The sequence below is a fragment of the Numida meleagris genome, chromosome 5, assembly GCF_002078875.1.
Source record: "Numida meleagris isolate 19003 breed g44 Domestic line chromosome 5, NumMel1.0, whole genome shotgun sequence".
In the NCBI taxonomy this organism is placed as follows: domain Eukaryota; kingdom Metazoa; phylum Chordata; class Aves; order Galliformes; family Numididae; genus Numida; species Numida meleagris.
The window spans coordinates 21061173-21073714 of record NC_034413.1 but is presented as its reverse complement, the minus strand read 5'-3'; the positions used below and the strand labels follow the sequence as shown (position 1 = coordinate 21073714).

General features: G+C 40.5%; 1 long non-coding RNA gene across 1 annotated transcript in view; it reads right to left on the bottom strand.

Moving 5' to 3' along the window:
* The window catches only part of LOC110400514, a 54093-nt gene continuing 49013 nt past the window's right edge, over nt 7463–12542 (bottom strand). The window contains exon 3 of the long non-coding RNA XR_002439916.1: nt 7463–7981. This is a non-coding gene — a long non-coding RNA (uncharacterized LOC110400514). The remainder of the gene's footprint in view (nt 7982–12542) is intronic.

Below are 12542 nucleotides of genomic sequence, written 5' to 3'. Positions count from 1 at the left end.
AAAAAGAAACTAGAGCTGGACAGGGATGAAGACTCACTGTGAAAAAAAATGCTTTAAGTCTCCCAGGGAAGTTCACAAATGCAATGAGACCTGCTGCCCAGAAAGAGTTCTTTAAGGTGCCCCCAGAGCTTGACAAGGGGAGATACTTAAAACTGAAGAGTAGGTATAAATGGGAATAGCGAAGAAATAGCAGATAGAGACTCAGGAGCTGCTGTAGATAGAGAAGGTAGAAGTAGAGCAGACAGAGCACTGAAGAAAGGACAGAGCCTTAGATACACAAGGACACATATCTGTAGACAAAGGAAGAGTGGACATTTAATAAATAAATAAACTAAAAAAATGTGGAGGAGCCAGCAAAATACAGAGTCAGATATGGTCTAGGAGCAGAGAGATAAACACAGTCCAAATATCTCAACTTAATCAGCAACCCTTTTTTTAAAAAAAAAACAAAAAAACAAAAAAACAAAAAAACAAGAAAAACGAGCAGGGCAGTGTTACAGAAAAGAAAGTACGGAACACAGTAACATTCTATTTTTCTTACGTATGTACAGGTAGTGCCCCTCTTCCCTTCTGCAGCCTCTCCCAGTAGACACATTCAGATGACAGGGAAGATGACATCTGGAACAGCAGGAACCCAGTGGCAAGCTACACCACATTTATTGTAAATCTTTCCTCGTACCTGAGCCTGAGCCTCTCCATCAAGAAGGGTTTATCTAAAACTCCTACATAGTTCCACTGCTCTCTCACCCTTATGCTACATCCAAACAGAACATATGTTGGACTCCATCAGTGAAATGGATTTAACATTCCTACAGTCTTCCTCAGCTTTAAAATGCAGGCCTCTGGGTTGCATGTAAAGGATACCACTATAATTTAACTCAGCTCATGGACACTGAAACAGGTCAAGCATTTGTCAATTCCCTTTAAATGTCTTTTAAAATATTTCCAGAACCACTAAATAAGCCCCCAGAGAAGCATGAACAAATAGCCAGAGTCTGCTAAAGAGAAGCGGAAGGATTGCTCTCTCCCAGAAGGGGATAGTCAGGACATCTGTTGAACACTCCAGGTATTTTTCCTTTCCTAAGGTAATTGTTGACCCAATCCCATGGTCCTACTTATGCTTTCAACTGGAAAACTATAATTTGGGTAGCATCATAATTCACTGTTGGATCTTTCTATCCCTCGGTTAGATGACTAATTAACATGACACTTGGGAAATGGTGTTTGCACTTCTTGGCAGTGCAGGTATGAACTGGAAGTCTCTAATCTGTACCAAGGAAAATGATTCCCTTAACAGGCTGGATGCAGCATGCCTACTAGACACGAGGCAGGCAGTGGATTTGTACCATATGTTGCGGGTGGGAAGACCATTAGTTCACCAGTCTGCATAGTTCTTGCAGAGAAAAAAATAAATAAATAAGCATCAGTTTTGCCATGGCCACTTCGGCTCCTGCTTCAGATTCTGTGTTCTGGATGGGATACGTCTGTGGGGATGTGCCTTGACAGGTGACAGAAATCTCAGCATTAACAAAGCTGATAGGGAAGAGTGTGTCTCCTGTGTCCCACATGTGCTGAAAACAACAAATTCAGCAGTTCTACCTCAGAGGAAAATTGCTGCCTCCTGTGAATACAGCAGTTACTGTTCTGCAGCCCAGATAAAAACTGTGTGTTCCCCTCCTGTGAGTGAATTTAATGATAGTAACAGTTGCCACATCAATGAAACAGGAGATTTAAGCTTTCTGCTCTTGCAGAGGTCATTTTGCACAACTTTCCTTCCGTACCTGATGAAAGAGTAATTCTCTCCCTTCCTCAGAACTCAGCTACACTAATGGGACTGTCAAAAAGCACAGAAATAATGGTTAAGCTCAGACTTCAAATCTCCCAGGAACTCATCTGAGCAACCAGATTCCTTCCACGCTACAGGTGCCCCAAGCTGCATATGAACAAACCTGCTTCTTGTGTTATCCATGTTAAAAAAAAAAAAAAAAAAAAAAAAAAAAAAAAAAAAAAAAAACAGCTCCACTAGCAAGAACTTTGCTAATAATGGAAGACCTAACCAATGCAGCAAACGTTTTTCAATTAAACCTGTATCTCATTCAGTAGAGCTCATACTCTTACCCAGTTCCTCCCACTGATGCCAGAGGTCCTATGAACATCTTCCACAGAAACAGATTTGATGATTGCCAAGAGAGACAGCCTGTTAGTGGAGCTTCATGTAAAACCCCATGCTGAACATACAAGTAAAATATGAAAATGGAACAACATTGAGTGAAAATTGCTGCTGCACTGTAGGTGCAGCCTCACACCTACAGGCCATCACCAAAACAAAGTACTTCTGATGGAAACAAGGAGAATGCAGAAACCTCCCTCGTGCAAACATAGTCAATAAAATAATTTAAAATGTTCTGTAAAATCACCTCTTGTAAATTCCTTTTGCATTTGTATGAGAAATCAAGATCTATCCTTTCGTGACTAGCTGCATCCCACAACGCATCCTGGAGACACCAAACTCCATCTAACCAGCAAAGACAAGCACAGCAAGGACTGTACTAAAACATCCTCCTGCTTGGTGAGCTGTCAAATCCAGTTCCAACCAGCAAAATGCATCTTGCATGACTTCCCCTACATGAAAGTACTTCTGTGCGTGTTGGGAGATGAGCTTCAAGGCTGTCCAGTTTTGAACTGTACAGCAGACAAGCGCATTGGCACTAATGCAAGAGAATGATTGTTGGCACGAAATGACCAACATTTCACACTAAATGTTTCGTATGCAACATAAACTGATGCTTCTGTATTTGTTTCTGTCCCGAGTTTTTCAACTGCTCCCTAATGGAATGTTGTCAAGTGTTATATTTTGATTTGCATGTTTCACATGAATCATTAATGCAACAGTACAGAACATAATGTTGTTCCCACCAAAGCCACATTAAGTTCCTAGAAATTGAGAGTGCCCACATTATGCTCACGCAAGGAAAATCACACAACCAAAGAACAGGCACATGTATACACTTGGCTTTCAGAAGCTGCTGTGGGCAAAGGTCCCTCTTACTTGTTTGCATTTAACTATTTTCATGTTTCCCTTTTTTTTTTTTTCCCCCCTTCTAACAGCTTGTCTAGATTTGTTTGGATTTTTTTTTTTTAAACAGTTGTGGGATGTTAAATGGACTGGCTTAAAGTATGCAGAGCTGGTAAGTGTTAGGCGATCTCTACAAGATCGCTGCCATGTGGATCACAGACTGTTGGTTTTTGTCTCAAAAAGATGTTGATGCCTGCTGGCACTACTGAGCTAACACTTCTCAATGTATCCCCAGGCACCAGATCATCCTAGCTTTTAAGACAGACCTGCACATATTTTCTACGTATCTCATTTCCCAAACTCATTGCTAATGCTACAAATAAGACAACTCCATCAGCCAGGAAGGCCAACCAACTGGTCAAGAAGATAATTTACAGTTAATGTAAACCTACTCAGTGGGATTACCAGCACATTTATACACTTACAGGCATTCATGAGTGGCACATGATGCTAATGGACATTAAAAGGAGGGCTGCATGATGAATGATAGTAATTAATGATTAAAGCATTACACAACACGTTTCCCTGGGAGTGCCATGTTAAGTGTCACAAAATTAAGATCCATCAACCTGCAGCTTAAGAGGTCCTGAGGTTGCAAATCACTTTGGAAAACAGAGGTATTTTACTCTTGCACTTCCTTTTTGTAATGGCATTTAGGAATATTAATACAAAAATGAGAACACCTCCAGTTTGAAAAACATTAAATACGTGCACAGGGAGCACACACACACGCTCTTTTCTGAAAGCTTTAGCATTTCCTAGCTGCTAAAAATTCCTGTCTTTCCCTCCTTTTAAAAATGCTCTGTTAAGAAGTGCCTTAGATTAAGGCATTGTTCGCACAAGCAATTAGTCTTAATAACTTAATGCCAGCTTACAGGGACAGACAGGAATCCTGTTTGCAGTACTGTTGCTCATAGTTATGCATTATTGTAGAAATGGTGAGAGAGGAAAAAAAAAAAACCTAACAATAAAAAAGGAAAGATTCTGTGTTCCCTATTTTCTGTCAGGAAAGAGAACAATTTTTGTGGCGTGTAAATATATGTAGAGCACGCACACTCTTCTGGAAGAAAAGCAGCAGCAGCACATGCTGTATGTAGCCTGGCCCTTGTTAAGATGGCAAGGTGCTAACTACTCTGCACAAACGAATCAGAGCACTAGTAACTCTGAGCACCACTAGTATATTCACACCGACCAGCTGAGGATGATTCACGTGTCCCCTGGGCAGCTCTAGAGAAGGGGGCACATCACCAAGGAGATGGCTGCTGCCTCGTCCCAGGTTACAGCTGCAGTCACACCTGGCTCCTGCCACTGCTCCCAGCAACGACCTCTCCAGGTCTGCAGGCAGCTGCCCAGGTTGCTATGACACTGAGGAAGAGTCAGCAGAGAGGAGTGTGTGCCCACATCTCAGCCAAGCCCATTACGTTCCACTCTCTTAGCCCAAACCGTAGTGCGGTGTTTGAGTTTAGTGATACCAACTGTGAAATGAAACTGCTAACACAAGTAGACGTGACAGCCTGCCAAAACTTCTGTGGGGGCCATGAGCCCTCACGTAGACAGACGTAGCGTCACCTTAAACTGCAGCAAAGAAGAGCCAGAAACCAGACCGTCGGACTACTTGCTTGACATCGGGTCTCCCTGCAGCGACTAACAGCATGCTGAAGGAAGCTGGGGGGGCAGGGGGGTGTTTGTTGATTCTGCGACCCTTTTAAATGCAAGATCAGTCTCTTCAGTGTTGCGAGCCTGAACAGACCTACCTCCTGCTACTCTTAAATCACAGCTACTTAGCCTGTTTCTACAAGGATTAGATATAATGGTGCAGAGGAGACAAGCACATGCAAGATGCAGGTCCGCACTGGAGCTTCCTAATATGTGAAGGGCGTGAGCCAGTCTTACAGGAATCAGTTTTAGCCTGAGAAACAGATTTTCCCAGTTCCATGCACTAACCAGACTATTTTCTTTAACTTAGCATCTACTGGAATGATGCTGACTCTGCTAATCTGAGTAAAGAGAGCTGTTATAGCGAAAGATGCAGGCACTGAAAGAGTTGCCTTGGCTCTACAAAATTATTCACTCGCATCACATTTCATTTAAAAATAATAATGGCTCATTTAAAATTCATATAAAACTCTGAGAACACCACTGGAGGCAGCTGCAAAGGATAACAGGCACATATAAATTTTCCAAACTGTACGATCAATCAGATTCATTTCATCAGACACCTATAGCCTGAATGTAACTTTCCAGTCTCAGTACAAACACAGCACATTTTCAGAGCAGGAGAGGCAGTCAGCTAAAAAAGAATGAGAAACTTGAAGTGATCACTTGATCCTCATAAAAGCTGCTAAAGCTGATTTCAGAAGTGGGTCTTTGTCTTCCTAATCCCAGTAATTCCTTTAATTGAAAGTACAAAAGTTGTCTTTTTCAGCTAGGAAGTAATAGTTTCACTATTAAACTGATTCAGTGTGGAAGCAGATAGTGTTTGCAAAGAGAGCTGAAAGGCCTAGAAGGAGCAACAATCAAAAAGTGAAATCATCAGGCACTTCATTTTCACAGGTTGGAAAGAAGACAAAATGCTGCAAAGGCTGCAAGGAGTGGGAATAAAGAGTGGGGATTTCTCCTGCCATGTTATTTCCCAGGGAGTGAAACTAGAAACCTAGAGGTGATTAATCGTTATGAAGAAGTGAAGAGGAATTACACCTAACAGTTTTGTTCTGCTTAAAAGAAGTAGAAGACAATTAGGAGTCACAGCACTTGGGTTCTGTCTTATGCTTGACTTATGACGGTCTCTGGCTTTGAATAAAATACTTAGGTCTTGATTCAAGAGAGCAAACCCCTATGGGGCCACCAAAGGACATGCTTCACGTCAGCAGGACTTCGACACGGGAACCTCAATCATTTGAGTGCCAAATTTAGCAGTCCAAGAAACTACCGTAAATCTGATGGTTCACATACACCATATGGAGGAACAAGAAAAAATCCACTATTTCCAGATAAAACTACTCAAGTCCAACAGCAGGAATCCCTATTTCTGATTTCCAAAGGAAACGAAGTACACGCTGCTATACACTTTCCCACTAAAGAACAGCACTTTGTTCTGGCACTAGAACTACAAAGGCAACACTGTCTGTGTGCCAAGACATCATTCAAAGACTTACTGTGGAACTTAGGTTTTGTCAAAAGATATTTGTGGTGGTATCTTTTCTCTAAAGAGGAAAGTTCTCTAAAAAGGAAAGGGTTCTGTAAAGAGCATTACCAATTATTTCTGCATCCCCCAAATAGTTGGAGAGAGACCTGAAAGATGAAAGCTGGCAGACTTCCACTTCTAAGGATCCAGGCCACAATCCACCTGCTTTAGGATATTTGATCATTATCTAATTGTAGCCTGGTGCACGTAGGGCACAGCTGATGATACCCAACAGACTTTATTCATTTTACATGAAGAAACAAATTAAGCCTTTAGAAGCAGAGAAGCCAACGCATGTCCATGGTAGTGAGTGCAGGAACACCACTCATAAAAAGACTTTAGAAAGGGAAAGCAGAAAATGAATGAGCTAATTTAAAATGAAAATACAGTTTCATCCTTCCACAAACAGAAGGAGAGACTTACTGTAGATGCCTAAGAAAACTCAATGATACAAATATCACTATATTACATTAAAAGTATTCAGACTCAGCTGAACAACTGAAGAGGAAGCTCAGCTTCACAAGCTTCAACTGCTCTTGATTTCATCTGGTCTGAGACCAGAACATGGCCTGCTGCCATTAAGCTGCATAAAATGATACTTGAAGATTTAAGCAACAGTTTTTGCAAGCAGAAGTATAGAGGCAGTGGAATGGATGTCATGTATGTCACATCAAGTACTTCTAATAAAGAAAACTTCACAAAGTTCAGTAGCACACAGAAGTCTAGGTTTAACGTGAGCAGAAAGTCCAAGCACCAAAGTGAGGATGAGAAAAAGGAAACATTTGAGTACTCAGTTGTTTGTTTTCAATGGAAAAAGACAACATTAAGAAAAATAAGTAGGATAGTAACTACACATACTCCAAAACATATTATGCTACCTTCTAAGCTATTAACTACCTTTGAGGGTTTTTGTAAAGTGTTGAGACTGTGATTTGAATATATTGAATGAGTGAACCTCTACTGCATCAATAAAGTCATGATATAGGTCAGCAGCAACATAATTTGCGCTAGGCTGGCAATGAGAACTCAGATCCAACATATGACTTCACTGTCACAAGATGTTAATTATCCCCACCGAGGCAATATGCAGGCAAACACACAGAAGTGCACATTCACTTTTGATTTATTAGAAACTGTATTAATTTACAAGAATAAACACAGAACTCATTAATTTCAAATAATGTAATTTAGCTGCACTGAATTACACCTGTTCCTTAGCTCCAACACAGAACAGAATGGCATAAGGTATAATAAAAACATGAAAAGGATTAAAATACTGAGTCAGGCCAGGGACTATTGCCTTTTTTATTTAACGCAGGCATTGTCTATTACAAGCAATTTTCTGAAGGCAATGCTCTTGCATAATATGCTGTATGAAGAGGGTGGGGTCCCAACAGCCCAATTCTTTTAATTCACTGAAGTGGAAACAGTCAAGAACAAATGGAAAGCAGAGATCAATTGCTCCCACTGGCGATGTCACCAATTATGAATTTTGTGGAATTAAAATGAATTTACCATCTTGGCTGTGTTATTATGGTTACATTGTGTAACATTATGAAAGCACATTCATTTCATGTATAAGATTAGCTGAAATAAATGTATGATTTTTCTCTTTTGAAATACCGTACATGTTAATATACTTGATCAGTTCTAACAAGACGTCTCGGGCTCACTTGTTAACTAGTCACAAAGCAGCTGCCAGCAGTATCAGGAAGCAAATGCTGCAAGAAAGGTAAAATACATTTAGCCTCACATCAGCAACATCTGGTACAATCACTGATAGCCACTGAGAAACCCAACAGCTCGCATCTCCCACGCTACTTTTCTCTGACGATGAATTATCTTATGTTCAAAGGACCAGCTTCCAGTACACACTGACTAAAATTGAGACGCGAATTTGGTCTGTGCCTTCAGAAGCAGACTAAGCAAATCAGTGATCTTAGTATCAGCAAGCAGCACCACCCTACTCAGAGTAGTCCAAATGGAAAAAGCAAACGCATTGTTACTTTTTACCCCACAATGTTGATAGCCTGATGTTCCACAGCAAGGACCAAACCATGAGTGACTGTGGCGGAGGGCTAGACACTTGGCAATCCCCATTGCATTTAAGGGTTTATGTACTGTGAAAAGAGTAATCTTTTAAAGCATTCCAAGGAAATTCAGCAACATTCATCCAACCACAGCTTCTAGTCAGCTCCAAGGTCATTTTGTCTTTTGGGTTCATGGAAAGAAAAATGCTTCTTATGGCAATTCTAGCGTATCAGCTGTCTAAGTTTGTGTTAGTAAGTGAAACAAAGAGAAAGTAGATATTAATCAGTTACCTAACAAGATTTAGTGATGGAAAGCAGAAAATACATATGACTATTTTGCAAGCTAATATGGACAAAAGACTTACCTGAATCACTAGCCCCTCACAGGGAAAGTACAGCAATGGTACTGCAGGCAGTTAAAGTCACAAGGGTACCTACCCTACATTACGCTGATGCTAGGCACATATTAGACTTATTAAGAAACTGCATTACAAAGGGAATGGGAACAGGCAAGACAAGAGAAGGAAACAAAAGCTCTAAGAGAGTTTAGATTTAAACAGAAAATACAATTTGTAATAGCATGCTGGGTGAGGAAGGGAATTTCAACGAGTTTTAAAAGAGAAGAAAATTCAACACGGTGGAAAGAGAGGTTGCACAAAACAAAAAAGAGAAAGAGACAACCTCAACAATCAGGACAACAGTGCATAAATGACACCTTGCATAATGTGGATGGCAGAGAAAAGTATATGGCGTTTAGTTAGGAAAATGGCTTCTTTCCAGGCTGCCAGAACAGCACTACTTCACCTTAAACAGCAATGACTGTACTGTCTGCTAAAGAACCAGAACTCAGTAAACAACAATAGATGTAATAATTCATTTGTGGGCACCTATTAGCATTAAAAATATGCTTCCTATAATGGCATTTCATTTTCTAAAGGGCAAAGGATGGATAGTGAAGTTCAAATACAGTTAGCTGGCATTTTAGCATGAATGGCAGGCAAGTCATGGAGGGGAGTGTTTCAGCTTCGGTAACGTTTGCCTCAAGATTCCTGACCAAGAACTGAATCAAGAATTGATCAACCCACAAACCAAGAACAGAAACTTCCTGTGAACAGGCTTTTTTTGCAAGACTGTGAGATGTTCTTTTAAACTCTTATTTTAATATTTTATATTGCTTTAAGAACCAAGACTCAAATCCCATCAAGCTAAACACATGCTGGGACGGTGTTCTAGCCAAGAGCTGAAAACTTTAATACTGCAATTACACAAGAAATGGAAAGAAAACTGTGATGAAATTTATGCATTAGGAGATGAATTAACTTGCTCTGGGCCCAGATCAAAGGAAAAAGCACGGAAACAATTGCACAGGCTACAACCTACACGCCTGCATTACCTTTTACTCCTAAGCAGAAGTCAGAAATATCTCTGAAGAAATGCAGAACTGTTCAATGAAATTACGTGACTTTTTCCTAATATGGATCGACTAGCCATCCTGCTGATATTAATAGTAATAATAATAACTTCAGGAACTGAGAATAATTGTCCATTCTGTATAATTGTGAACTGCCCTCTCCTGGACAGCACCGGAATGCTCAGGTATTTCATTAGCCTCAAGTCGCGTTTATGCCTCTCAGAAAGCACGAATGCTAACGTTTTTAATCATCTGGAAATTCTTAGGCTTTGGACGCTGAATTCTCTGAGTAGTATGGAAGATTATAACTGCCTCTCTGTGGAACCCAATGTCAGCACTCTCTCTCCAATCTGATTCAAAATACTGTCAGGCAATAGCCACCAGTTCACGGTTAGAGGCAATAATGGGTTTTGAGCTATAAAATTCCAAGGAGGTGATGGACTACCACAGATCCAAGCCTTACTGAAGCTTGAAACAGCAGCAATCCCCTCTCTCACCCCCAGCTGCACGCACCCAGAACAGGGGGAAGTTTAGGAAAGCTCTGCTACAGAACATCCAACTCCCCTTCATTTCACAAACAGCAGCACCATACAAAGCAAATAAGGAGACTACACAAAGGATATTCAGAAACATCCTGCAACAAGGCCAAATCCAGCAAGCTGCTGAGTAAGTACCTCCCACGAGGTGCAGCGTGCCCCTGACTCCTGCCTCAAGTTATACTGCAGGAGCCTTGACACATTCGGACGCGTGGAGGACACCCATTATTTTAGCCATTTGAAAGGAAGCCTGATTGATATAAGGCACCCACAGGGGCAGTAGAAGATGGCTGCAGCCTGAGCAGTGACACAGGAAGGTCAGAAGGAGGCAGATGGACTGCACTATGTCAGATTTAAAAAATAAATAACCCCTCCCCCCTCCCTGAGCTTTGGAAATGACCTGCATGCCATTTGTCAAATAGTTTCTGTGGCGATACCAGCAGACACAATAGTTGCATAGCAGCCCTGAGTGGGATGAGGTGGCAGGAGAGGGAGCAGACGCCTAACAGCTGGCTCCTTCCAACTGACTGCAGCTGAGCTCATGGCAGCCGAGTGCAGCACTTTGGACCACAACAAGGCCTCGCTTTTTTTTTTTTGTGATTTAAAAATATTAAGCAGCTTCCATCAATTAAGAAGTTTTTTGAAATACAAATACCCTATTAGATCGTATTAGTAGCATATAGCTTACCAGATGTACAGAGTGAAAGAAGCATCGCATTGTGCTAGTTAGTAAACATACTTAAGGATATATTTTTCACGGTGGTTTAAGAGAGTGGGGACTGGTAAATTATACAAACAATTCTATAATATACATTTCCTGCCTAGAGAACCTAGTCTTGGAGTCAGTATTTCTAGAAATGTAAGTACTGAAACTGCACTTTAGTTGTCAGTAAATTCATTATCACATGAACTAGGTCTAAATTATTAAACCTTAATGATGTAGGTTCTCAAAATGCGTTGGGCTTTATTTTCCCACACAGAATCAATGTTAAACATTAGCAGTATAAATTAAGTAATACTTTACCATGGCACGCTGCTGCTTTGAATTGAGTTACCCTAGGAAGATGTATATTCATGGCTACAGGCTCTCTTTGGCCTCCTAGTGAGGATGATATAGTTTATTGTAACAAATGAGCGGTCGACCTGTAATGACTTAAATGATGTATACGTTTTTGCCAGTGAAAATGTACCAGCGCGGACCTTTCTGCTTAAGGGAACGAGAAGAAAACAGGGGCATGTACTATAAACATAATTTCCATGAAAGCCTGGGGGAGCATCTCCCTTTACACGGTTTAGAAGCATGGCGCGTATCACAAAACATTTTAGGACTGTTAAATTAATAGAATATAGACTCGGGCAAACTTGAGAAGGATTATTTTTTAAAAACAGTATTTTGGCTTTAATCCTGTGCTGCTTTTTTGTGTGGCCTTTAATCTGAGCTGTGCAAAAAGACGAGTTAGGAGACAACACAGTCATTATCTTGATGCAATTTATGGCTCCTTAAAAGAGGAAAGTATTTGTATTGCAAAGTCATCATAACGATTGTCACATATTATTGCTGGGTTTCAATCTCTTTTGTTGCTATTTCTTTTACTCACCCAGAGGGCTTTAACATTGCAATGACTGTCTGATAGTCTAAAGTTTACTGCAATATACATTTTGCAGTGATATTTGAATTAGAACAGGAAAGGTAAAAATATTCATTTCATTGCTTTTCAACGGTGCCTAAAAAGCAGCCTGAAGAGTCATGGATGCTAGCTTGTCAAAATCATCAGTAACTATCACCAAGACACACTAGCAGTTTGATAAGAACAAATTAAAGACTGATAATCCAAGGCTCTTTGCTACATATCCTTTGACAGCACTGCCATACCCAAAAAGATTATCTCACCTCATTCAGAAGTGCAAAATAAATGCCGATTCTGCCCAGATGCAGAATCAAAGACTACTGAACTGACAAAAGGTATGTTATAAACCAGGAGGTGAGAGACTGCACAGTCAATGTGCCAGCAAGCCACTTTCTCTTCTTCTGTTGGAAATACAAAGAAGTAAAAGAAAGATTTCCTCTATCAGGAAGTATAAAAGACTCAAGTTATCAAAGAGAGATGACAAAAACCGGGAGGTAAAGAGAGAAAAAAGATGACAAACTTACTAATGACAGCAGTGTAGTACAGTCCTATGAATGGCATGTGGAGATCCAGCTCAGAAGCATTTCCCCTATCTCCAGGGATACCCAAGTGATCCAACCTTCTCTCACATGTTGGTATTAATTACATGATGATTTTTTTTCCCAGCAAAACCCTAC